General features: G+C 44.8%; 3 non-coding genes across 3 annotated transcripts; all 3 read left to right on the forward strand.

Moving 5' to 3' along the window:
* Nucleotides 1-4600: 4600 nt before the first annotated feature.
* On the forward strand, nucleotides 4601-4672 carry TRNAD-GUC (transfer RNA aspartic acid (anticodon GUC)). Its single transcript has one exon. It is a non-coding gene; the product is annotated as a tRNA-Asp (tRNA).
* Nucleotides 4673-6700: 2028 nt separating this feature from the next.
* Nucleotides 6701-6772, forward strand: TRNAD-GUC (transfer RNA aspartic acid (anticodon GUC)). The gene has a single exon. It is a non-coding gene; the product is annotated as a tRNA-Asp (tRNA).
* A 926-nt stretch (nucleotides 6773-7698) lies between these two features.
* Nucleotides 7699-7770, forward strand: TRNAD-GUC (transfer RNA aspartic acid (anticodon GUC)). The gene has a single exon. It is a non-coding gene; the product is annotated as a tRNA-Asp (tRNA).
* Nucleotides 7771-27109: the final 19339 nt, after the last annotated feature.

The raw sequence follows: 27109 nt of genomic DNA on the forward strand, positions 1-27109 counted from the left end.
TATAGTGGTTAGTATCCCCGCCTGTCACGCGGAAGGCCAGGGTTTGATTCCCTGTCGGGGAGAAAGATCTTTTAACTTGGTCTATAATGAGGGAGCTACAAAGAGCTGAAGGAGGATGAGGCAGTTTGACGATAGTCCTTGATAGCATAGTGGTTAGTATCCCCGCCTGTCACTCTGGAGGCCGGGGTTCGATTCCCCGATGGGGAGGAACGTCCTTTAATTGGGTCTAGTAATGAGAGAGAGACTTAGACCTGGAGGAGGATGAGGCAATGTGACCACAGTCCTTATAGTGTAGTGGTTAGTATCCCAGCCTTTCACTTGGGAGGCCAGGGTTCGATTCCCCATCAGGGAGGAACATCTTTTTACTGGGTCTAGTAATGAGAGAGAGAGAGAGAGTTGAAGTAGGTCGAGACAGTTTGACAATAGTCCTCGATAGTATAGTGGTTAGTATCCCCGCCTGTTGCGCGAGAGGCTGGAGTTTGATTCCACGTGGGGGAGGAATGTCTTTTAACTGGGTCTAGTAATGAGAGAGAGACAGAGAGCTGAAGGAGGACAAGGCTGTGTGACCATAGTTCTCAATAGTGTAGTGGTTAGTGTCCCTGCCTGTCGGGCGGGAGACGAGGGGTCGATTCCTCGTCGGGGAAGAAGAATTTTTAACTGGGTCTAATAATGAGAGAGAGACAGAGACCTGAAGGAGGACAAGGCAATGTGACCACAGTCCTCGATAGTATAGTGGTTAGTATCCCCGCCTGTCACGCGGGAGGCCAGGGTTCGATTCCCCGTTGGGGAGGAACGCCTTTTAACTTGGTTTAGTAATGAGAGAAAGACACAGAGCTGGAGGAGGACGAGGCAGTGTGACCCCAATCCTCGATACTGTAGTGGTTTGTAACCCCGCCTGTCACACGAGAGGCCAGGGATCAATTCCCCGTCAGGGAGGAATGTCTTTTAACTAGGTCTACTAATGAGAGAGAGAGACAGAGAGCTGAAAGAGAACGAGGCAGTGTGACCACAGTCCTCGATAGTATAGTGGTTAGTATCCCCGCCTGTCACGCGGGAGGCCGGGGTTCGATTCCCCATCAGGGAGGAATGTCTTTTAACTGGGTCTAGTAATGAGAGAGAGACAGAGAGCTGAAGCCTGGATGTAATAATGAGAGAGAGACAGAGAACTAGAGGAGAACAAGGCAGTGTGACCACAGTCTTCGATAGTATAGTGTTTAGTATCCCCACCTGTGACGCGGGAAGCCGGGTTTCGATTCCCCGTGGGGGAGGAACGTCTTTTAACTGGGTCTAGTAATGAGAGAGGGACAGAGAGCTGAATGAGGATATGGCAGTGTGACCACAGTCCTTGATAGTATAGTGGTTAGTATCCCCGCCTGTCACGCGGGAGCCCCGGGTACGATTCCCCATCAGGGAGGAAGATCTTTTAACTGGGTCTATAATGAGGGAGAGAAAGAGAGCTGAAGGAAGATGAGGCAGTGTGACCACAGTCGTCTATAGTATAGTTGTTAGTATTCCCACTGTCACTCGGGAGGGCAGGGTTCGATTCCTCATCATGTAGGAAGATCCTTAAACTGGGTCTATAATGAGGGAGAGACAGAGAGCTGAAAGAGGAGGAGGCAGTGTGACCACAGTCCTCGATAGTATAGTGGTTAGTTTCCCCTCCTGTCACACGAGAAGCCAGGGTTTCATTCCCCGTCAGGGAGGAATGTCTTTTAATTGGGTCTGGTAATAAGAGAGAGACAGAGAGCTGAAAGAAAACGAGGCAGTGTGACCAATGTCCTCGATAATATAGTGGTTTGTAATCCCACCTGTCACACGATAGGCTGGGGTTCGATTCCCCGTAGGTGAGGAATATCTTTTAACTGGGTCTAATAATGAGAGAGAGACAGAGAGCTGGAGGAGAACGAGATAGTGTGACCATAGTCCTCGATAGTATAGTGGTTAGTATCCCCGCCTGTCACGCGGGAGGGCGGGTTCGATTCCCCGTTGGGGAGGAACATCTTTTCACTGGGTCTAGTAATGAGAGAGAGACAGAGATCTCAATGAGGACAAGGCAGTGTGACCACAGTCCTCTATAGTATAGTGGTTAGTATCCCTGCCTGTCACGCGGGAGGCCGGGGTTCGATTCCCCGTTGGGGAGGAACGTCTTTTAACTGGGCTGGTAATAAGAGAGAGACAGAGAGCTGAAGGAGGACGAGGCAATGTTACCATAGTCCTCGATAGTATAGTGGTTTGTAACCCCGTAATAAGAGAGAGACAGAGAGCTGAATGAGGATGAGGCAATGTGACCATAGTCCTCGATAGTATAGTGGTTTGTAACCCCACCTGTCACACGATAGGCTGGGGTTCGATTCCCCGTAGGTGAGAAATGTCTTTTAACTGGGTCTAATAATGAGAGAGAGACAGAGAGCTGGAGGAGAACGAGGTAGTGTGACCACAGTCCTCGATAGTATATTGGTTAGTATCCCTGCCTGTCATGCGGGAGGCCGGGGTTCGACTCCCCTTAGGGGAGGAACATCTTTTAACTGGGACTATAGTGAGGGAGAGACAGAGAGCTGAAGGCAGAAGAGGCAGTATGACCACAGTCCTCTATAGTATAGTGGTTAGTATCCCCTCCTGTCACACTGCAGGCCAGAGTTCTATTCCCCATCAGAGAGGAAGATCTTTTAAATGGGTCCAGTAATGAGATAGAGACACAGAGCTGAATGAGGACAAGGCATTGTGACCACAATCCTCAATAGTATAGTGGTTAGTATCCCCGCCTGTCACGCGGGAGGCCAGGGTTCGATTCCCTGTCCGGAAGGAACATCTTTTAACTGGGTCTAGTAATGAGAGAGAGAGATACAGAGAGCTGAATGAGTACAAGGCAGTGTGACCACAATCCTCGATAGTATAGTGGTTAGTATCCCCACCTGTCAGGCTGGAGGCTGGGGTTCGATTCCCCTTAGGGGAGGAAGATCTTTTAACTGGATCTATAGTGAGGGAGAGACATAAAGCTGAAGGCGGAAGAGGCAGTGTGACCACAGTCCTCTATAGTATAGTGGTTAGTATCCCCTCCTGTCACTCTGCAGGCTGGGATTCTATTCCCCATCAGGGAGGAAGATCTTTTAAATGGGTCCATTAATGCGAAAGAGACAGAGAGCTGAATGAGGACATGGCAATGTGACCACAGTCTTCGATAGTATAGTGGTTCATTTCCCCTCCTGTCATGCAGGAGACTGGGGTTTGATTCCCCATCGGCGAGGAAGATCTTTTAACTCGGTCTATAATGAGGCAGACAGAGAGCTGAAGGAGGACGAGGTAGTGTGACCACAGTCCTCGATAGTATAGTGGTTAGTATCCCCGCCTGTCACGCGGAAGGCCAGGGTTTAATTCCCTGTTGGGGAGAAAGATCTTTTAACTTGGTGTATAATGAGGGAGCAACAAAGAGCTGAAGGAGGACGAGGCAGTTTGACGATAGTCCTTGATAGTATAGTGGTTAGTATCCCTGCCTGTCACTCGGGAGGCTGGGGTTCGATTCCCCGATGGAACGTCCTTTAATTGGGTCTAGTAATGAGAGAGAGACAGAGAGCTGAAGGAGGATGAGGCAATGTGACCACAGTCCATATAGTATAGTGTTAGTATCCCAGCCTTTCACTTGGGAGGCCAGGGTTCGATTCCTCATCAGGGAGGAACATCTTTTTACTGGGTCTAGTAATGAGAGAGAAACGAGAGTTGAAGGAGGTCAAGACTGTTTGACGATAGTCCTCGATAGTATAGTGGTTAGTATCTCCGCCTGTCGCGCGAGAGACTTGAGTTCGATCCCCCATAGGGGAGAAATGTCTTTTAACTGGGTCTAGTAATGAGAGAGAGACAGAGAGCTGAAGGAGGACAATGCTGTGTGACCATAGTTCTCGTTAGTGTAGTGGTTAGTGTCCCTGCCTGTCGCGCGGGAGGCCAGGGGTCTATTCCTCGTTGGGAAGAAGATTTTTTAATTGGGTCTATAGTGAGGGAGAGACAAAGAGCTGAAGGAGGACAAGGCAGTGTGACCATAGTCCTTGATAGCATAGTGGTTAATACCGGGGTTTGATTCCCCCTCGGGGAGGAAAGTCTTTGAACTGGTGCTTGTAATGAGAGAGAGACAGAGAGCTGAAGGAGAACGAGCCAGTGTGACCATAGTCCTCGATAGTATAGTGGTTAGTATCCCCGCCTGTCACGCGGGAGGCCAAGGTTCGATTCTCTGTCTCGGGAAGGAACGTCTTTTAACTGGGTCTAGTAATGAGAGAGAGACAGAGAGCTGAAGGAGGACAAGGCAGTGTGACCACAGTCCTCGGTAGTATAGTGGTTAGTATCCCCGCCTGTCACACGGGAGGCCGGGGTTCGATTCCTCATTGGGGAGGAACGTCTTTTAACTGGGTTTAGTAATGAGAGAGAGACAGAGAGTTGGAGGAGGACGAGGCAGTGTGACCATAGTCTTCGATACTGTAGTGGTTTGTAACCCCTCCTGTCACACTAGAGGCCGGGGATCAATTCCCCGTCGGGGAGGAATGTCTTTTAAATAGGTCTAATGATGAGAGAGAGAGGCAGAGAGCTGAAGGAGAACAAGGCAGTGTGACCACAGTCCTCGATAGTATAGTGGTTAGTATCCCCGCCTGTCACGCGGGAGGCCGGGGTTCGATTCCCCGTCGGGGAGGAATGTCTTTTACCTGGGTCTAGTAAAGAGAGAGAGACAGAGAGCTGAAGCCTGCATCTAATAATGAGAGAGAGACAGAGAGCTAGAGGAGAACTAGGCAGTGTGACCACAGTCCTTGATAGTATAGTGTTTAGTATCCCCACCTATCACGCAGGATGCCGGGTTTCAATTCCCCGTGGAGCAGGGACGTCTTTTAACTGGGTCTAGTAATGAGAGAGGACAGAGAGCTGAATGAGGACATGGCAGTGTGACCAAAGTTCTTGATAGTATAGTGGTTAGTATCCCTGCCTGTCACGCGGGAGGCCGGGGTACGATCCCCATCAGGGAGGAAGATCTTTTAACTGGGTCTATAATGAGGGAGACACAGAGAGCTGAAGGAGGAGGAGGCAGTGTGTCCACAGTCCTCGATAGTATAGTGGTTAGTTTCCCCTCCAGTCACGTGAGAGGCCAGTGTTCGATTCCCTGATGGGGAGGAACGTCTTTTAACTGAGTCTGGTAATAAGAGAGAGATAGAGAGCTGAAAGAGGACGACGGAGTGTGACCATAGTCCTCGATAATATAGTGGTTTGTAACCCCACCTGTCACACGATAGGCTGGGGTTCGATTCCCCGTAGGTGAGGAATGTCTATTAACTGGGTCTAATAATGAGAGAGAGACAGAGCTGGAGGAGAACGAGGTAGTGTGACCACAGTCCTCGATAGTATAGTGGTTAGTATCCCCGCCTGTCATACGGGAGGCCGGGTTTGATTCGCCGTCGGAGAGGAACATCCTTTAACTGGGTCTAGTAATGGGAGAGAGACAGAGAGCTCAATGAGGACAAGGCAGTGTGACCACAGTCCTCGATAGTATAGGTTAGTATCCCCGCCTGTCACACGGGAGGCCGGGGTTCGATTCCTCATTGGGGAGGAACGTCTTTTAACTGGGTTTAGTAATGAGAGAGAGACAGAGAGTTGGAGGAGGACGAGGCAGTGTGACCATAGTCTTCGATACTGTAGTGGTTTGTAATCCCTCCTGTCACACTAGAGGCCGGGGATCAATTCCCCGTCGGGGAGGAATGTCTTTTAAATAGGTCTAATGATGAGAGAGAGAGACAGAGAGCTGAAGGAGAACAAGGCAGTGTGACCACAGTCCTCGATAGTATAGTGGTTAGTATCCCGCCTGTCACGCGGGAGGCCGGGGTTCGATTCCCGTCGGGAGGAATGTCTTTACCTGGGTCTAGTAAAGAGAGAGACAGAGAGCTGGAGCCTGCATCTAATAATGAGAGAGACAGAGAGCCAGAGGAGAACCAGGCAGTGTGACCACAGTCCTTGATAGTATAGTGTTTAGTATCCCCACCTGTCACATGGGATGCCGGTTTCAATTCCCCGTTGAGGAGGGACGTCTTTTAACTGGGTCTAGTAATGAGAGAGGACAGAGAGCTGAATGAGGACATGGCAGTGTGACCAAAGTTCTTGATAGTACAGTGGTTAGTATCCCTGCCTGTCACGCGGGGGAGGCCGAGGTACGATCCCCATCAGGGAGGAAGATCTTTTAACTGGGTCTATAATGGGGAGACACAGAGAGCTGAAGGAGGAGGAGGCAGTGTGACCACAGTCCTCGATAGTATAGTGGTTAGTTTCCCCTCCAGTCATGTGAGAGGCCGGTGTTCGATTCCCCGATGGGGAGGAACGTCTTTTAACTGAGTCTGGTAATAAGAGAGAGACAGAGAGCTGAAAGAGGACGACGGAGTGTGACCATAGTCCTCGATAATATAGTGGTTTGTAACCCCACCTGTCACACAATAGGCTGGGGTTTGATTCCCCGTAGGTGAGGAATGTCTATTAACTGGGTCTAATAATGAGAGAGAGACAGAGCTGGAGGAGAACGAGGTAGTGTGACCACAGTCTTCGATAGTATAGTGGTTAGTATCCCTGCCTGTCATACGGGAGGCCGGGTTTGATTCGCCGTCGGAGAGGAACATCCTTTAACTGGGTCTAGTAATGAGAGAGAGACAGAGAGCTCAATGAGGACAAGGCAGTGTGACCACAGTCCTCGATAGTATAGTGGTTAGTATCCCCGCCTGTCACGCGGGAGGCCGGGGTTCGATTCCCCGTCGGGGAGGAATGGCTTTTAACTGGGTCTGGTAATAAGAGAGAGACAGAGAGCTGAAGGAGGACGAGGCAATGTGACCATAGTCCTCGATAGTATAGTGGTTTGTAACCCCACTTGTTACATGATAGGCTGGGGTTCGATTCCCCGTAGGTGAGGAATGTCTTTTAACTGGGTCTAATAATGAGAGAGAGACAGAGAGCTGGAGGAGAACGAGGTAGTGTGACCACAGTCCTCGACAGTATATTGGTTAGTAAACCCACCTGTCATGCGGGAGGCGAGGGTTTGATTCCCCTTAGGGGAGGAACATTTTTTAACTGGAACTATAGTGAGGGAGAGACAGAGAGCCGAAGGAGAACGAGGCAGTGTGACCATACTCCTTGATATTATAGTGGTTAGTAATGGGGTTGATTCCCCTTCGTGAAGGAAAGTCTTTGAACTGGTGCTTGTAATGAGAGAGAGACAGAGAGCTGAAGGAGAACGAGGCAGTGTGACCATAGTCCTCGATAGTATAGTGGTTAGTATCCCCGCCAGTCACGTGGGAGGCCAAGGTTCGATTCTCTGTCTCGGGGAGGAACGTCTTTTAACTGGGTCTAGTAATGAGAGAGAGACAGAGAGCTGAAGGAGGACACGGTAATGTAATCACAGTCTTCGATAGTATAGTGGTTAGTATCCCCGCCTGTCACGGGAGGCCGGGGTTCGATTCCCCGCCAGAGAGGAACGACTTTTAACTGGGTCTAGTAATGAGACAGAGACAGAGAGCTGGAGGAGGACAAGGCAGTGTGACCATAGTCGTCGATACTGTAGTGGTTTGTAACCCCGCCGGTCATACGAGAGGCCGAGGATCAATACCCCGTCAGGGAGGAATGTCTTTTAACGAGGTCTAATAATGAGAGAGAGACAGAGAGCTGGAGGAGAACGAGGCAGTGTGACCACAGTCCTCGATAGTATAGTGGTTAGTATCCCCGCCTGTCACGCGGGAGGCCGGGGTTCGATTCCCCGTCGGGGAGGAATGTCTTTTAACTGGGTCTAGTAATGAGAGAGAGACAGAAAGCTGAAGGCTGGGTCTAATAATGAGAGAGAGACAGAGAGCTGGAGGAGAATGAGGCAATGTGACCACAGTCCTCGATAGTATAGTGTTTAGTATCCCCACCTGTCATGCGGGAAGCCGGGTTTCGATTCCATGGTGGGGAGGGACATCTTTTAACTGGGTCTAGTAATGAGAGAGAGAGACAGAGCTGAATGAGGACATGGCAGTGTGATCACAGTCCTCGATAGTATAGTGGTTAGTATCCCCGCCTGTCACGCGGGAGTCCGGGGTACTATTCCCCGTTGGGGAGGAAGATCTTTTAACTGGGTCTATAATGAGGGAGAGAAAGAGAGCTGAAGGAATACGAGGTAGTGTGACCACAGTCGTCTATAGTATAGTTGTGAGTATTCCCGCCTGTCACTCGAGAGGGCAGGGTTCGATTCCCCATCGTGGAGGAAGATCCTTTAACTGGGTCTATAATGAGGGAGAGATAGAGAGCTGAAGGAGAAGAGAGAGACAGAGAGCTGAAGGATGAGGAGGCAGTTTGACCACAGTCCTCGATAGTATAGTGGTTAGTTTCCCCGCCTGTCACGCGAAAGGCCAGTGTTCGATTCCCCGTTGGGAGGAAGATTTTTTACTGCGTCTATAATGAGTGAGAGACAGTGAGCTGTAGGAGGACGAGGCAGTGTGACCATAGTCCTCGATGGTGTAGTGGCTAGTATCCCTTCCTGTCACGAGAGGCCGGGTTCAATTCCCCGTCGGGGAGGAATGTCGTTTAACTAGGTCTAATAATGAGAGAGAGACAGTGAGCTGAAGGAGAACGAGGTAGTGTGACCACAGTCCTCGATAGTATAGTGGTTAGTATCCCCGTCCGTACACGGGAGGCCGGGGTTCGATTCCCCGTTGGGGAGGAATGTCTTGTAACTGGGTCTAGTAATGAGAGAGAGACAGAAAACTGAAGGCTGGGTCTAATAATGAGAGAGAGACAGAGAGCTGGAGGAGAACGAGGCAGTGTGACCACAGTCCTCAATAGTATAGTGTTTAGTATCGCCACCTGTCATGCGGGAAGCCGGGTTTCGATTCCGCGGGGGGAGGGACGTCTTTTAACTGGGTCTAGTAATGAGAGAGAGACAGAGAGCTGAATGAGGACATGGCAGTGTGACCACAGCCCTCAATATTATAGTGGTTAGTATCCCCGCCTGTCATGCGGGAGGCCGGGGTACGATTCCCGTCGGGGAGGAAGATCTTTTAACTGGGTCTATAATGAAGGAAAAGAGAGCTGAAGGAAGACAAGGCAGTGTGACCACAGTTGTCTATAGTATAGTTGTTAGTTTCCCCGCCTGTCACGCGAGAGGCCAGGGTTCAATTCCCCGTCGGGGAGGAAGATTTTTTTACTGTGTCTATAATGAATGAGAGACAGGAAGCTGAAGGGGGACCAGGCAGTGTGACCAAAGTCGTCGATAGTGTAGTGGCTAGTATTCCCTCCTGTCACTCGAGAGCTAGGGTTCGATTCCTTGATAGGGAGGAACGTCTTTTAACTGAGTCTAATAATGAGAGAGAGGCAGAGAGCTGAAGGAGGACGAGGCAGTGGCACCATAGTCCTCGATAACTGTAGCCGGGTTCGATTCCCGATGTGTTTTACTGGGTATCCCAACTGTCGTCCTTGATATTATAGTTGTTAAAGCCAGGGTTAGATTCAGTAAAGGCTGAATGGGGAAGGCTGTGTGTCTTTTAACTTGGAGAGAAAGTCCTGGAGTGGTATTGGACAGCGGTCATGACCACAGCAACTGTCATGCGTGAGGCCTATTAACATGGTCAGGCTGGGGTATATTGCTATTAACATGGTCACCCGTTTTGGAAAAAAAAGAAATAGTTGTAATCAAAATTTATTAAATTTTAAATAAGTACAAGAATCTAGATCGTTTCTATTTTCATTTCCCTTTAGATTTTAGTTTTTACTGTGTCAAAGTGAATATGTACAGGACAACTCAAAAAAAGTACTAAAAACTTCTGAAAAATCTAAAACTACTGTTGAAGTCTTGGCGATGACCCACACACACCCAGGTCTTGGGCCTCAGCTACAGAGAATCACAACCTCCTGCAGCAACACACACTATGCGGGGAGGGAGAATGTAAAAAAAAATCCGGTATTTTTTTAAGTAAAAATAGATTTTGCAAGTAAAAACTTTTTTTATGTTTTTTGGTCGCTGTGTCGTTGTCGATAATACTAAATAATCGAAAAATTACTTGATTTACGTTTGTGTGCACAGACCAATGGTTTTCAATAAAATATTGTTTGCATTTCTTTACCACTGTAAATGAACAATAAATTTTTCTAAAAGTCAAAGAAAAGGCATTATTTTGCTCTAAATATTTGTTTTACTGTTTTCTGCCATTTGTAAATGGGCAGAAAGTGAAAAGACTCAAAAGTTCTTACCTTTGTGTACTGATTACTGCTGACAATCCCGCAGAATGGGTAGATGTGGCGAAGGCACACTGGATTCCCACAGCCAGTGCACCAGTGTCTGGTCTTCCTGTCCTCGTTCCTGGGACACAGTGAGCAGCGAATCATGGGAGCTCTGTTGTCAGTCATCACCACACAGCCTGCTGGAGCAATGCTGGCAGGTAGAAGGATGTCACAGACAGTACATTTAACCTTCTTGAGGTCAATTGACATCTTTGGAGTGTTGATCAACCTCTTTTCTGCTCATGGTTTGATAAGGGCCACTGCCAGCTGCTGCATATATGTTCGCCTGGGCATTCTAGAACCACCTGTCCGCTGCTGGTTTTCATTGTATATTATCCACTAGTTGATAACACAGCAATTTATCAACCCGTAGAAGACACACATGGGCCATCGTTTTGTCTTTCGACCAACTGCATAGAAGGAGCACATCTGGTCGAATGTATTGACCCCATCCTTGGTCGCATTATAAAAAATGATTATCTCAGGCTTCCCATTCGTCATGATAGATGGATGATTGTGCATTGTCGACATAAGATGCACCAATTTCTTCTTGGTTCTTGATGTGCCTTTGCAGTATGAGAGTAAAGTTATATTGTTGTAGTATAAGAAAGCACTTGAACATGGCCTCTGATTTGTTGTGTCCTTCATTTCCAAAGGTATCTCTTTCTTGTTTACTCTCACAGTGCCAACATGGGTCATGCCGCAGTTCATCAGGAGATCGGTTCCTAGGGGCACTGACGTGAACCAACTGTCCGTGGTGATGTTTCTGTTGGTGTGGTGGTAAGGCGTGGTAAGGTCCTTGGCAAACTGATGGCCAAGGACTATGCCAGCCCGGGGTCTGGTTCCCCTTTTTCCCCAGGTAGGGAATTCCACCTAGCAAGTACTTGCTGCTGGTCTCATTAACAAGGACAAGCTTTATTCCGTATTTGCCCAGTTTGCTGGGAATATACATACGGAATGGGCAGTTCCCATGGAAGGCCAGCAGCTGCTCATCCACCATTAGGTTTCCATGAGGGACATACATTTTGCCACAGTTCGCAATAAAGATGTCCCATACCATACCCCAATACACTTACAGTGACTCGGTTAAAGGGTATATAATACCCCATACATTTTTATGTGTTAACATGGCACAGGAGTAAAAATAAACCCAGCTCATTACTCATTATGCAGCCACAGACACTAGCACCAGCTACCTTCCACAACAACAGCCCAAAAACAAATGAAGCTGAGGAGATGCAAAGGCTCACTCAAAGTACCAAGCCGTGGGAATATGGAAACAAAAGAAGCAGCATCAGATATCCCATGACCATGTTCTGAGGTTAACAGGGTCTAGTAATGAGGGAGAGATAGAGATCTGAAGGAGGACGAGGCAGTGTGACCACAGTCCTCAACAGTATCGTGGTTAGTATCCCTGCCTGTCACGCGGGAGGCCAGGATTTGATTCCCCATCAGGGAGAAATGTCTTTTAACTGGGTTTAGTAATGAGAGAGCATCAGAGAGCTGAAGGAGGAAGAGACAGTGTGACCACAGTCCTCGATAGTATAGTGGTTAGTATCCCCGCCTGTCACGCGGGAGGCCGGGGTTCGATTCCCTGTCAGGGAGGAACATCTTTTAACTGGGTCTGGTAATAAGAGAGAGACAGAGAGCTGAAGGAGGAGGCAGTGTGACCAAAGTCCTCAATAGTATAGTGGTTAGTATCCCTGCCTGTCACGCGGGAGGCAGGGCTTTGATTCCCCGTTGAGGAGGAACATCTTTTAACTGGGTCTAGTAATGAGAGAGAGACAGAGAGCTGAAGGAGGGCGAGGTAGTGTGATCGTAGTCCTAGACATTATGGTGGTTAGTATCCCCGCCTGTTACGTGGGAGGCCGGGGTTCGATTCCCTGTCGAGGAGAAATGTCTGTTAACTGGGTTTAGTAATGAGAGAGCATCAGAGAGCTGAAGGAGGAAGAGACAGTGTGACCACAGTCCTCGATAGTATACTGGTAAATATCCTGCCTATCCACACTGGGAGGGCCGGGGGGTTTGATTCCACGTCAGGGAGGAACGTCTTTTAACTGGGTCTAGTAATAAGAGAGAGACATAGAGCTGAAGGAAGAAGAGGCAGTGTGACCAAAGTCCTCAATAGTATAGTGGTTAGCATCCCAGCCTGTCGCGCGGGAGGCCAGGCTTCAATTCCCCGTCGGGGAGAATCATCTTTTAATTGGGTCTAGTAATGAGAGACAGACAACTGAAGGAGGGCAAGGCAATGTCACCATAGTCCTCGATAGTATAGTGGTTAGTATCCCGCCTTTCTTGGGAGGCCAGGGTTGATTCCTCGTGGGGAGGAACATCTTTAACTGGGTCTAGTAATGAGAGAGACAGAGCTGGAGGAGGTCGGGCTGTGTGACCATAGTCCTCGATGTAGTATGGTGGTTGAAGTATCCCCACCGTCATGCGTGAGGGCTTGAGGTTCGATCGTTGTCGGAGAGGAAGATCTTTTAACTGGGTCTAGTAATGAGGTGTGACCATAGTCCTCAAAGTAATGTTAGTATCCTGCCTGTCAGAGAGACATCCCGGGAGGAATGTCTTTTAAGAGGACAATGCTGTGTGACCACAGTTCTGGAGGGGACGAGTCAGTGTGACCATTGTCCTCGATAGTATAATGGTTAGTGTCCCGCTTGCCATGTGGGAGGCCGGGGTTCAGTTCCTCATCGGGGAGGAAGATCTTTTAACTAGGTCTATAATGAGGGAGAGACAGAGAGCTGAAGGAGGACGAGGCAGTGTGACCGCAGTCCTCGATAGCATAGTGGTTAGTATCCCCACCTGTCACGCGCGACCCTAGGGTTCGATTCCCCGTTGGGGAGGAACTTCTTTTAACTGGGTCTATTAATGCGAGAGAGACAGAGAGCTGAATGAGTACGAGGCAATGTGACCACAGTCCTCGATAGTATATTGGTTAGTATCCCCGCCTGTCACGTAGGAGGCCAGGGTCGATTCCCCGTCAGGGAGGAACGTCTTTTAACTGGGTTTAGTAATGAAAGAGAGACAAAGAGAGCTAAAGGAGGGACAAGGCAGTGTGATTACAGTCCTCGATAGTATAGTAGTTAAGTATCCGCCTGTCACGCGGGAGGCAGAGTTCGATTCCCCGTCGGGGAACTTCTTTGTGGGTCTAATAATGAGAGAGAGACAGAGAGCTGAAGGAGGACGCGGGGCGTGACCACAGTCCTCAATAATATATTAGTTAGTATTCCGCCTGTCACTCGCAGGATACCAGGGATCAATTCCCCGTCCAGAGGAACATCTTTTAACTGGGTCTAGTAAATAGAGAGAGACAGGAAGCTGAAGGATGACGAGGTAGTGTGACCACAGTCCTCGATAGTGTAGAGGTTAGTATCCCAACCTGTCACACGGGTGGCCTTGGTTCGATTCCCCGTTGGGGAGGAACGTCTTTTAATTAGGGTTAGTAATGAGAGGGAGACAGAGAGCTGAAGGAGGATGAGGCAATGTGACCTGCCTCGATAGTATAGTAGTTAGTCTATGCGCCTGTCCGGGGAGACAGAGAGCATGTCGGGAGAAACATCTTTTAACTGGGTCTAGTAATGAGAGAGACAGGGCTGAAAAGGGTGAGGCAGTGTGATAGTCCTATAGTATAGTGGTTAGTATCCCTGCCTGTCACTTGTAGGAGGCTGGGGTTTCAATTCCGTGGAGCGGAAGATCTTCTAACTGGGTCTAATAATGACAGAGACAGGGAATTGAAGGAGGATGAGACAGTGTGACCATAGTTCTTGATAGTATAGTGGTTAGCATCCCTGCCTGTCACGCGGGAGACCAGGGTTTGATTCCCCGTCGGGAAGGAAGATCTTTTAATTGGGTCCAATAATGAGAGAGAGAGAGACAGAGAGCTGAAGGAGGGCGAGGCAGTGTGACCATAGTCCTCAAAACTGTAGTGGATAGTATCCTCGCCTGCCAGTCACGGGAGGCTGAGGTTGATTCCCTGTTGGGAGAACATCTTTTAACTTGGGTGCGTAATGAGAGAGACAGAGAGCTGGAGGAGGACGAGACAGTGTGACCATAGTCCTCGATAGTACTGTGGTTAGTATCCCCGCCTGTCACGCGGGAGGCCGTGGTTTGATTCCCCATCTGGGAGGAACATCTTTTAACTGCGTCTAGTAATAAGAGAGAGACAGAGTTGGAGGGACGAAGGCAGTGTGACCATAGATCTTGATAGTATAGAAGGTTAGTATCCCGCCTGTCTGCGGGAGACCAGCAAGTTCGATTCCCCGTCGGGAGGAACATCTTTAACTTGGTCTAGCAATGAGGAGAGACAGAGAGCTGGAGGAGGATGGGCAGTGTGGCCATGGTCCTCCCGATGAGTGTAAAGTGGTAAAGTATCCGCCTGTCACTTTGGGAGCCTGGGGTTCGATTCCCCATCGGGGAGAAACATTTTTTAACTAGGTCTAGCAATGAGAGAGAGACAGGGAGCAGGATTAGGACGAGGCAGTGTGACCTTAGTCCTCAATAGTATAGTGATTAGTATCCCGCCCTCTTGTCATGCGGGAGGCTGGGGTTCGATTCCCCGTCGGTTAGGAACATCTTTTAACTGTGTCTATTAATGAGAGAAAGACAAGAGCTGGAGGAGGATGAGGCAGTGTGACAATAGTCCTCGATAGTGTAGTGGTTAGTATCCCCGCCTGTCTAGTAATGAGGGAGAGACAGAGAGTTATATGAGGACAAGGAATTATGGTCATAATCTCCTATATTAGAGTGGTTAGTATCACCCCCGTCATGCGGGAGAATGGGGTTCGATTCCTCGTTGGAGAGGAACATCTTTTAACTGAGTCTACAGTAGTTATGAGGGAGAGACAGAGGGTTGGAGGAGGATAAGGCAGTGTGACCATAGTCCTTGATAATATAGTGGTTAGTATACCTGCCTGTCACGTGGGAGACCGCGGTTCAATGCCCCATTGGGGAGGAAAATTTTTTAACTTTGGTCTAATAATGAGGGGAGGACAGAGAGCTGGGGGAGGACAAGACAGTGTGATCATAGTCCTTGTTAGTTTAGTGGTTAGTGTTCCCGAATATCATGCAGGAGGGCAGGTTTTGATTCCCCGTCGGGGAGGAACATCTTTTGACTAGGTGTATAATGAAGGAGAGACAGAGAGCTGGGAGAGGATTAGGCAATGTGACCATAGTCCTCAATAGTATAGTGCTTAGTTTCCCCGCCTGTGACATGGGAGGCAGGAGTTTAATTCCCTGTGGAGGAGGAACATCTTTTAACTGGGTCTAATAATGAAGGAGAAGAGGAGAGCTGGAGGACAACGAGGTAGTGTGAACATAGTCCTTGATAGCATAGTGGTTAGTATCCCCACCTGTCACACAGTAGGCCAGGGTTCTATTCCCCATCAGGGAGGAACATCTTTTAACTGGGTCTAGTATTAAGTGAGAGACAGAGAGTTGAAGCAGGACGAGGCAGTGTGACCATAGTCCTTGATAGTATATTGGTTAGTATCCCCGCCTGTCACGCGGGAGGCCGGGGCTCGATTCCCCATTGGGGAGCAACATCTTTTAACTGGGTCTAGTAATGAGGGAGAGAAAGAGTGCTCAAGGAGGACAAGGCAGTGTGACCATAGTCCTCGATGGTATAGTGGCTAATATCCCTGCCCATCACACGTGAGGGTGGGGTTCAATTCTCTGTTGGGGAGGAGCATCCTTTAACTGGGCCTAGTAATGAGTGAGGAAGAGAGAGCTGGAGGAGGAAGAGTCAGTGTGACCATAGTCCTCGATAGTATAGTGGTTAGTACCCCTGCCTGTCATGCGGGAGGCCAGGGTTTGATTCCCTGTCAGGGAGAAATAGTTTTTAACTGGGTCTAGTAATGAGGGAGAGACAGAGAGCTGGAGGACAACTGGGTCTAGTAATGAGGGATTGACAGAGAGCTGGATGAGGACAGTTGGGTCTAGTAATGAGGCAGAGATGAGAGCTGGAGGATTACAACTGGGTCTAATAATGAGGAAGAGACAGAGAGTTGGAAGAGGATGAGGCAGTGTGACCCTAGTCCTCAATAGTATAGAGGCTAGTATCCATGCCTGTCACGTTGGACGCCGGGGTTTGACTCCCCATTGTGGAGGTACATCTTTTAACTGGGTCTAATTGTGAGGGAGAGACAGAGAGCTGAAGGAGGTCAAGGCAGTGAGAACTTAGTCCTCGATAGTACAGTTGGAGGAGGACGAGGCCACGTGACTTTAGTCCTCGATAGTATGGAGGTTTGTATCCCTGCATGTCATGCTGGATGCCGGGGTTCGATTCTTTGTCATGGAGGAACACCTTTTAACTGAATCTAGTAATGAAGGAGAGGCAGAGAGCTGGAGGAGGATGATGCAGTGTGATCTTAGTCCGTAACAGTATAGTGGTTAGTATCCATGCCTGTAATGTAGGAGGCTGGAGTTCGATTCCCCATTGGAGAGGAGCATCTTTTAACTGAATCTAGTAATGAAGGAGGGACAGAGCTGGAGGGGGACGAGGCAGTGTGACCATAGTCCTCAATATTATAGTGGTTATCCCCGCCTGGCAAGCTGGATGGCGGGGTTTGATTCCCTGTTGGGGAGGAGCATATTTCGACTCTGTCTAGTGGTGAGGGAGAGACAGAAAGCTGGAGGAGGACGAGGCAGTGTGACCATAGTCCTCTATAGTATAGTGGTTAGTATCCCCATTTGTCATGCGGGGGGCCAGGATCGATTTCCCATTTATGGGGAGTATCATTTAACTGGATCTAGTAATGAGGGAGAGATATAGATCTGGAAGAGGACCTGGCATTGTTACCCAAGTCATTGATATAGTGGTTAGTATCCCCTCCTGTCACGCAGGAGGCCCAGGTTCAAGTCCTCATTGTTAATGAGTATCTTTTCACTGAGTGGAGTAGTGAGTGTGAGACAGAGAGCTGGAGGAGGACGAGGCAGTGTGATCTTAGTCCTCAGTGGTATTTTGGTTAGTATCCCAGCTTGTCAGGATAGAAGTTACATCTCCCCAGAACCAAACCAGATGCTAGCCTTTTGAATAGAGTTGAGAATACTAACCACCATATTATCAAGGGGACTTCTTCGTATATAGAAAACTGACCCATTCAGAGCTCACTCTGGGTATATGGTGCATCTTCCATTCAGGGTAGGAAACCTTTAAAACTACCACTTATTCATTAGTCGTATGTGTAAGCTGCAAATTTCTGACAGGGAATCAACAATGGCCTCCTGCATGACAGTGGAGATACTAACTACTTTACTATCTAGAACTAAGAGAAGATTTTATCATACCTCTGAGAGTGGCTTGCTTTCACTACTGAGGATTAAGGTGAACTTTGTCATACTTCTAAAACTGGCCCAGTCTGTGTGGAAGCTGAATTCTTTTGGCATTTAATTAAACTGCAGTCTCTTGTATGGATGCAAACCACTAAACTGTCAAGGCCTCAGAGAAGACTGCCTCTCTCTGATAAGCCACTTATTCACTACTCAGTCTGTATCAAAGCTGCAACTTGCTGATAGAGAATTGAACCCCATGCCACAGTCCCTGTCAAAGCTGCAATTTGCTGATAGAGAGTTGAACCCCACCTGCCACATGAGAGGTGGGGATTACTAACTACAATACCTACGTACAGGGTAGAGCTGTCAGCATACCTCGCATGGTGCACTGTAGACATTATTAAAGGGTGTTTTCAGCATCCTTTTGGCCCATAGCCTTGTCCACTTTTTAATCTTATACTTTGCCTTCATTCCCACTTCCTTTCTTCAGTTTTACTGTCCTGCACCTCTAACTTATTTTTAGTGCAACTGTGGGGTTTTATCACAGTTCTTCCTTTAGATCCTTGTACTCCATTTCCTTTATTTTCTAAATTATTTTATCTTGTTGCTTAACTACTCCAACTCCCTCCTTTCACTATCTTAAACTCCCTCCTTTCACTATCTTAATTGTGAAATGGCCAAAAATGCCTAGTGCTTGGCTTATCAGCCAAACTTTCATAAATCAGTCAACTAACTAAAAGAGGGCCAATGAAAGATTGGCGCACCTCAAAACCTGGCTCATAATCACTATTCAGACTTTTTAAAAGTTGCATCTTTCTGATAAGGAATTAAATTTCGGTTACCTGTGTGACAGTCTGGAATACTAATCACATTATCATCTAAGACCGAGATAAGACATTATTGCCCATCTGAAGCTGGCTCTGATTCAATACTCATTTTGTAAGAAAATTGCATGACCCCAGTGGGGAATCAAACTCCAACCTCCCACATGACAGGCAGGGATATTATTATACAAATCAAGGGCTATGGGAAGACTTTGGCATACCTCTAAAACTGGCTTCCATATGGCACTCATTCAGTGTAAAAATTGCATCTCTCAAACTGAGAATTAAACCCCAGTCCTCCAATGTGAAAAGTTATCTCCCAACAGGGAATCAAACTATGCCTGCCGAGTCGGGGTTGGGATCACTAGCTACTAAACTCAAGGACTGAGGAAAGATATCTTTTTCCCACAAAATTTGTTTCTCATTCACTAATCAGTCTGTACAAAAGCTGCATCTTGCGTATGAGAAATCCGATCTTGGCCACCTGCATGACAGTCAGGAATATTAACCAGTACACTGTGTAGGACAGAGAGAAAACATTGTCATTCCTCAGAAAGTGGCTCTTATTCACTACTCAGTTTCTATTCAGGTTCTATTTTCATGATGGAGAGTGAAATCTGGCATCTATACAAGTTCTATTTTCATGATGGGAAGTAAAACCTGACATCCCAAATGACACACAAAGACGTAACCTTGGTAATATCAGGGACTAAGGGAAGAATTCATCAAATTCTAAAACTGGCTCTCATTCACTTCTCTGCCTGTATACAAGCTGAATCTTCCCAAGGAATCAAACCCTGACCTACTGTTAATTGGGCTGGGATACGAGCCATTATACTTTCGAGGACTGAGGGAAGACATCAAACCATAACCTCCCACATGACAAGTAGGGATACTAACTGCTACACTGTTAAGGACACAGGATAGATGTGATCACACTTCTAAGAGTGTCACAAAGTGACTAAGTCTTTATAAAAGATGAAACTTTTTGATGGGGAATCGAACCATGGCTTCCAGCTTGACAGAGATGAATGGTAACTACCATACTTACAAGCACTAAGAGAAGACTTCATCATACCTCTAAAATTGGCTACCATTCAATTGTACATTTTTTAAATAACTTGCATTTTTCCTAGATATATAGACCTGAAGTCTTAAAAGGATACACCTTGGTGAACAGCCACAGGCAAGTGAGGGGTTGGGATTCTGATAAGACTTCAGGTTTGTATACCTAGAAATTGTGCAATTTATGAAATTTATGAATTGTTCCGATGAGAATACAGGACTCCATCTTTTCTGTGGATACTCATCACCCAAACAAAGAATAAAAACTGGTCCCTTGTGTGAGCCAGTTTTAGAGGAATGAGGTGTCTTTCCTCAATTCTCGATCGTACAGTAGTTTGTAAGCCTGCCTTCAAAGACAGAGGACGGGGTTCCAGTCCCCATAGTGGAGATACATCGTTTGCACTTGTTGATTAGTGAATGATAGCCAGTTTCAAAGGAATAAGGATGCTCGGGGTGGAGGCCGAGTCTTATTTCTCCACCGGGGAGATACAGCTTTTATATAGGCTCAGGTAAGCCCCAGTTTTTGGTTAAGTACTGTAGGTCAGTTGAATCGGTTACCTACATACATTACCTCATGGATGGTAAAAGATCATGAAATGTATAGTTTTTTTTAGAACACCGGGGTTGAACAGATCCGTAAATCAAGGTGGTTTTTCATGCAAGGCGAATTATTAGATGGGCTCTATTAAGAAAATTAATTGTTATTAGTTCATTTGATTTTACTGGGGAAATATTGTGGAATTATAACGAGAACAGTCATCGACCACATAATAACTTTCAATAGACGACTGCCAGTAAATGTTTAATATCCAAAATATCATAAATGAACACAATTTTCATTCAAACATCAATCATATGTTCCACACTTGTGCCTGTCTAATTATGTGTCATGGATTCATGGAATTATGTCCTATGAATTTAAAGATGACTATCACTCTTAAAAACAAGCTTCCGCAGAGGGGAGTGTGTGGAAAGGACAGAGCAGAAATAAGAGAATAGCACAAAAGAGAAATCAAGAAGAACGTAAAGAAAAATGTCTCATAAAAAGTAATATATGTCAGGGTGCTTTGAACTTTGGGCTAATACCAGAGACTCTCTTGAACGTATGAACAGAGGATCGGTATTATTAACATTGACAGGTTATCAGTGGCACCAACAGTACTGCTCATTTTTTTTCGTGCGCTAATTGTAAATATCCGCAGTAGTATCACGAATGGCTGACGCGGTTCACCATCCATTAAGGTTACTTGTCATGTGCAACAGCCAATCCGAACCAATCTAGAAATGTCAGTGATATCGTCTGTAATATTTATCAGTAGGTAAAAAAAAAAAAACGCAATTGGAAGACAATTCCACAGAAATCGAAGGCTTCAAGTTGGGATTAAGTTTTTCATTACCTCTGTTGTAGCACCGATTTATTTCGCGTAAAAAATCGAGTATTTTGATGTCCACGAAACCCCTTCAGAAAGCACGCTCCACAATGCTTGGAGTTCCCAGCAGCCCATCATCCTCCTTGCTCAGTGTTCCCCATAACCCCAGAAACCCTGCTGCGGTACTAGCGCCTCCGTCTATTTCACTGTTCGTAGACCGAGCCTTCGGATTGCTCTGATCTCCATCATGGGCTATTTGAGGGTTATCTCTATCTTATCTGTCACGTGGTAACACTTCAGAGGACGGTGAGAGGAGAGCGTCGGTTGTACGCTACATTCATTATTGCCTGATAACGAAAGGAGATTGGAACCGGGCGACTGCCGACTCCCAAAAAGGGATGGATAAGGGCTCGCAGTGTCAATTTTAAGACCATGATAAGACCTCTGTGACTCCGCCCCCCTCCCCGTCCCCTTCTCCCCGTTCTCCCAAAGGAAAGGTCTTTATATCTGTATTTCTTTAACCTTTATGTTTTGTTTAATGTCTTCATGCCAGCCTTTGACAGAAGTTCCATTCAAATGTGTTAGGAAGTGTTTGCGTTTTTGGTAATTTTCATCTATCCATTTACCATTCCCTCCCACCCCTCAGTCTTGCTTATTTTCTGTTCGATTGTCTCGTTCACAAAATGTTTGACTTGCTACTTTATATCTCACCCCAGCTCTTCCTCTTAGTTTAGTTACGTGACCATCAAGTTCTTTACCTTTAGATATTTATATTTTTTGTATTTTCATTTATAAAGACAAGTGTATACTTCATATACCAACAGGTCCTAGACCTAGCTGCCGCACGTTTAAAGGAATAAATTATCACTTCCTTTCCTCAGGACGAAATCAAGGCAAAAATCTTTGCTTGCGGCACTTCACTTCGTTCCCTTTCTCCTTGCCCTCCACTAGGCTCGGTGTATTCACATCGCATATTTTTGTGCATTGCAAACAAATATGCTTACATACATAGTCTATGTATGCGTTTACTATGTATATATATATATATATATATATATATATATATATATATATATGTGTCTGTGTATACATATCTACACACACACACACACACACACACACATATATATATATATATATATATATATATATATATATATATATATATACATATACACATACATACGTTTATGTGTACTGAATGTGTGTTTGCGTATATTTCACTCTAACACAATTAAGGTTTAATTGAATAAACATTAATAGATTAACTGTTCGTCCATCTCATGCTAGCCTGACCCTGAGGTCATAGTGCTATAGGGTTTTCCGTATAGTGTCATGATTGATGCTGATCATGGTAAAGTTAATGAGCCGTCAGTATTATAGCTGCTGTGAGTGTGACTGATTAAGTTGACAGTTCCAAACTTAGATCATAGTGAAGGATAGTACCGGTCGTATTTCATTCAGCGCAGTTCACCAACGCAATGTATTTCTTTTCAGTGTAATTTTGAATTTGTTTCTTAGTACAAGTAATTTTTCATAGGACGAAATACTTTCCAAAGAGCATTTGAGGAGCACAAAAGTAACTAATGTAGGCAACTTTCATTTAAATGATGTGTCTATCATAGTGTCTACTAAAAGGATGGGGAGTATTGGCAGTTCATTTAATGTTCTTGCGTCTATGTTTGGGAGGTGTATTTTCCCGACTTGGTTATCGGTTTGATATATAATTAGTATTTGTTGGAATTATCCATGGTATAGAGACAGCAATTCCCAATTTTTTTTTATAAAGACAGTAGGATTGAAAGCTGTTTCATAAAGCACACACTGGCATTAATAATTTTTGTTTATATGCACATAAATATCGAGATTTTAGAAGTATTGTTGCATTCCGTGATGAATTTGCATCCTAGTGTCCTTTTTATAAATCATATCATTGTGCGTGAACATGAGTGCTGTATGCGTGTTTTTATACAGTTACAGGGAAAACTGACTTAGGAGAGCATGGTCTCTATCGACGGGACTGAGGGGCCCAGAATGCATCCACTGCCCCTACCCCTACCCCTTCCTGCTGTGAGAGTAGTAATTAAGAGGCCATAGGAAATTCTGAAATTTTGCTGTTGGCAGAATACTTCACTACAAAGTGTGCATTTGTACTCGGGATTACTTCCCGCGTCTCTCCGCAGCAATTTTGCACTGCCTCGAAACAACTATGGTTTATCAGCAGAGTGGCGCAGTGGAAGCGTGCTGGGCCCATAACCCAGAGGTCCGTGGATCGAAACCACGCTCTGCTAGCACCAAGGTTTTCTTGTTCTTTCCGTTCGATAGAATCAAAACCGCCTTCCGACGTAGTGTTTGTTCTGTCAGAACTATGTAAAGGACAACAGAGGCGGTTTTGTTCCGCTGTATTTATAAAGGAACGGCGGTAAGTGAATGTTCTAACAAGTTCTAGCAGTCTTAGGTTTCCAGTGGACCATAAGCTTAAACCGAGAAATCTGGATTGGAATAAGTGTCTTTCTAAGAACTTAATTTTTATTAAATATGCAACAATGAATAACAAACAATCATTATTCAGGATTCAGTAAAATGAAGTAATTTCTTTTCAAGCTTTAATAACATGTTTTCTTAGAATATATATATGTACATCCTGCTTTTTCTGTGGTAACGCAGTGGCTAATATGACAGGAAAATTTTTTAAGGTGTGTAATGTCTGGGATTGCAATATTTGTTTCCGATTTGCTTTGCAGCTCGCTTCATTTCAGTAGCACAGTAATTTTCTTTGTAACGGCTCCTAGATATAATATTGTGCTTGATGTTCATCAGTTTCGGGTGGTAACATCGATATTATATAATTTCTGAAGTGAGACCCGGTGGCCTTATAGCCTTTTCATTGAATGTGTCATTTATTTTAGTGTTGATATCATTATATATATATATATATATATATATATATATATATATATATATATATATTATATATATACATATATAAATTATATATAGTTATGTATGTATTTATATGTATAATCTTAATGATTAGAAAATTGGTGACTATTTATGAATGAATTTTTATTTCATTGAAAGTAGCATATTTGGGAAAACAGGTTTTGCTATATCCTAGTTGCTGTAGACTAGAATTTTTTCGGTTTTGAGTTTTACGAATTTTGAGTTATTAGCACTCTGAAATTTTCCAAGAACAAACTCACCTAAATGTAATAGGCAAGGTCTTATTTCTGCATCTGCCTCTCTCGACTGGACGCAGTGAGGGCTGGCGCTAATATTGCTCAGAAATTTCTCGACTTTCGTTTGTCTTTCCTATATTTGATAGCTGTACTTGTCCTATCGAATGACGATGAGGTGTTGTTTGTCCAGTATTCCTCCATGACGAAATACACTCAGATTCCCGCTTGTTCCGCTTTATGAGCAAGAAAGATATTACAATCTAGATTTGAAGGTTAATATCGCGTTGAATACCATGCCGAATTTGGACGTAGCTGCTAACGTTTCTGTTGCGGGAAATACGTAATTGCTAAACTATCTTATAAGCTAAAGTAAGAAAGTATTGATTAAAGTTTTCTCCCATGTTAACTTTCATACAGGCCAGATATCTTAAAACTCTACGTCTTAGAACCATAAAGCAATAAATAACAAAATCAGTAAAAACGTGACAATGATAAAAACATTAATTGTATATTTATACATATATATATATATATATATATATATATATATATATATACATACACATATATATATATATATATACAATATATATATATATATATATATATATATATATATATATATATATATATATATATATATATATATATATATATATATTTTGCTAGGTAACATTCATTCATTAAATGGCTCGTTAATCATTGAATGACAAATGAATTAATGAGTCAGTTGAATGATTAATGAGTGAAGAATAAAATCCTTATAAAGAAAGGAGAAACTAAGAGGATATTGTCTCAAGCTACTGGAAGAACTACAGAGAAGTTGAATAGAAAGTTAGGTACAGATGAAGGTGAAAAGGATATTTACAGAATATCAGACTCAAGGAAAAAGCAAAGGTAAGATCTGGGTCAGTCAGGTGCCATCAAAGATAGAGAAGGAGATTTCTTGCTTAAGGATGATGACATAAAATGAAGATGGGGTGATTATTAAAAGCATCTTTTTATCAAAGAAAATGAAAGAGGGGATTTGGGGGAGGTGGAGGGCCTGTTGATATAGATACAATTAACTGAGAGTAAGAAGGCTCTAAGTAAAATGAAGAATGACAAAGCTTTAGGTCCATCAGAGGTGCAAATTGAAATGTTGAAGGTATTTGGTATGGAAGTGGGAGAATGGATACAGGAACTGTTAGGGTAATCTGGGAGGAGGAAGCAATGCCAAATGACTGGAAAGAAAGAGTGATGGTAAACTGATTAAACAAAAGGGAGATGTTGTTGAGTGTGGTAATTGTAGAGAAATTAAGCTAACAGAACATTTGTGCAAGGTTTTAGAAAGATTACTTGATAAGAGAGTACGAGTGGTTGTTAATTCATTAGAGGGAGAGGTACAGTTGATGCTGTTTGCATAATAAGACAGTTACAAGATAGGAGGGTGGAAGATACTTGGAAGTTCTACTGTACATGTATAGATTTAGAGAAGGCATTTGACTGAATGCCAAGGGTGAAAGTGTTTTGGTGTCGAAAAAAGGACTGTGCCAGAAAGGTTGGTTTGGTTGGTTGAAACTATGTATAAAAGAACACGGACATCAGTAATAACAGTCTATGGTAAACAAAATTTTTTTTGCAATTACAGTCAGTTTACATCAGTGATCGGCACCAAGCCCGTATCTGTTTGTACTGGTAATGGATGTATTGAGCTAAGGGATTAGGAATGAATGTCTTTATAAATTGTTATATGCAGATGATCTAGTGAATATGGCAGAGACTGAAGAAGAATTGCAAAGAAGGGTAAGAGAGTGGCAGGAATCTATTCAGTGAGGTGGTAGGAAGGTAAATGTGAGTTAAAGTGAAGTTATTGTGTCCAGCAAGCAAGGAGTGGATATGTTATTTTATACATGACAGAAAACGCCGATATTTAAAACAGGTGGAAAGTTTCTAACACTTAGGACCTAAATTCAACACAAGGAGGAAGACATGAAGCTGAGTTTAAAAGCAGGACAGAATCGGTTTTGGGGGAAATGGAGGGAGGTGGCAGGGGTATTATAGGATAAAAGAATGCCAAATGAACTGAAAGTAAAGATCTGCTGTACCGTAATAAGTCCTCTGCTGATTTATGGTATACTAAAATGGACATTAGGAAGGAAGGTGAAACAGAAGCTACTATACAGCAATGAGGATGCTGAGGTGGAATTAAGGGAGCTATAGTTGGGTGAGAGGCTAGAAAAGGAAAAAATTAGGATAAGTGCAGCAGTGTTCAAGATTACAGATATGACAAGAGAGTCGACTCGTAGATGGTTTGGGCATGTGGTAAGGATGAGGGAGAAGGCAGGAGAAAGAGGGCTTGGATGGAACCTATTATGGGTGGAGGGCCTGTACTCTTGCCACGACGAAGAGACCTCTCTGGCGAGGCTTTTAAAGATCTGCCCTGTTGCCAGTTTTTGAAAACAACAACTGACACGTGTGTGACAGACCTTAAATGTCTTCGAGACAAACCCTGAGGCTATACCTATAAGATTTTAGGGCTTTTCATTTCCAGGTACTTTAATACTCTTCCTGCTCTCTCTCTCTCTCTCTCTCTCTCTCTCTCTCTCTCTCTCTCTCTCTCTCTCTCTCTCTCTTCTAAATCTTACAGCTTTTTTTTTACATATGATCACCTTATCTATTTTGTCAATACTTGTAGATAGATGTACATTTATCATTATTACACAATTAGATACTTAAAAGTATTTAATTAATGCTATAGAAATAGGTGATATATTTCTTGTTCATTTTTCGAATTACGAATTAAAATAAACTTCTTTGTCGCCTGTGTATTATCTATAACGAGGAGTGACGACCATCTTAAGTTTTAAAAGACTATTTTTTTCAATCAAACTTTTTTTCCACACCACCACTGAGGTAAAAGTCAAGGTGCGTTTTTTTTCCGAGAGAGGTTTCTCCTGTAGGCCTAATCCTCTCTTTTTTATATATAATTTATTCAGGAAACTCGTAATCAGAGCTATCAGCTATGTTGATGACAAAACTGTCAACCAACTTGTCTACAGCCACATCTTGCCGGGCATCCTCTTTTTGAATTTTCTCTACGTGCCCCACTGCATTCTCCCAGTTTTCCGCTGTGACATTATTCAGTGCTTCTTGCACTTAA

Source organism: Macrobrachium rosenbergii, chromosome 53 (genome assembly GCF_040412425.1).
Source record: "Macrobrachium rosenbergii isolate ZJJX-2024 chromosome 53, ASM4041242v1, whole genome shotgun sequence".
NCBI classification, from domain to species: domain Eukaryota; kingdom Metazoa; phylum Arthropoda; class Malacostraca; order Decapoda; family Palaemonidae; genus Macrobrachium; species Macrobrachium rosenbergii.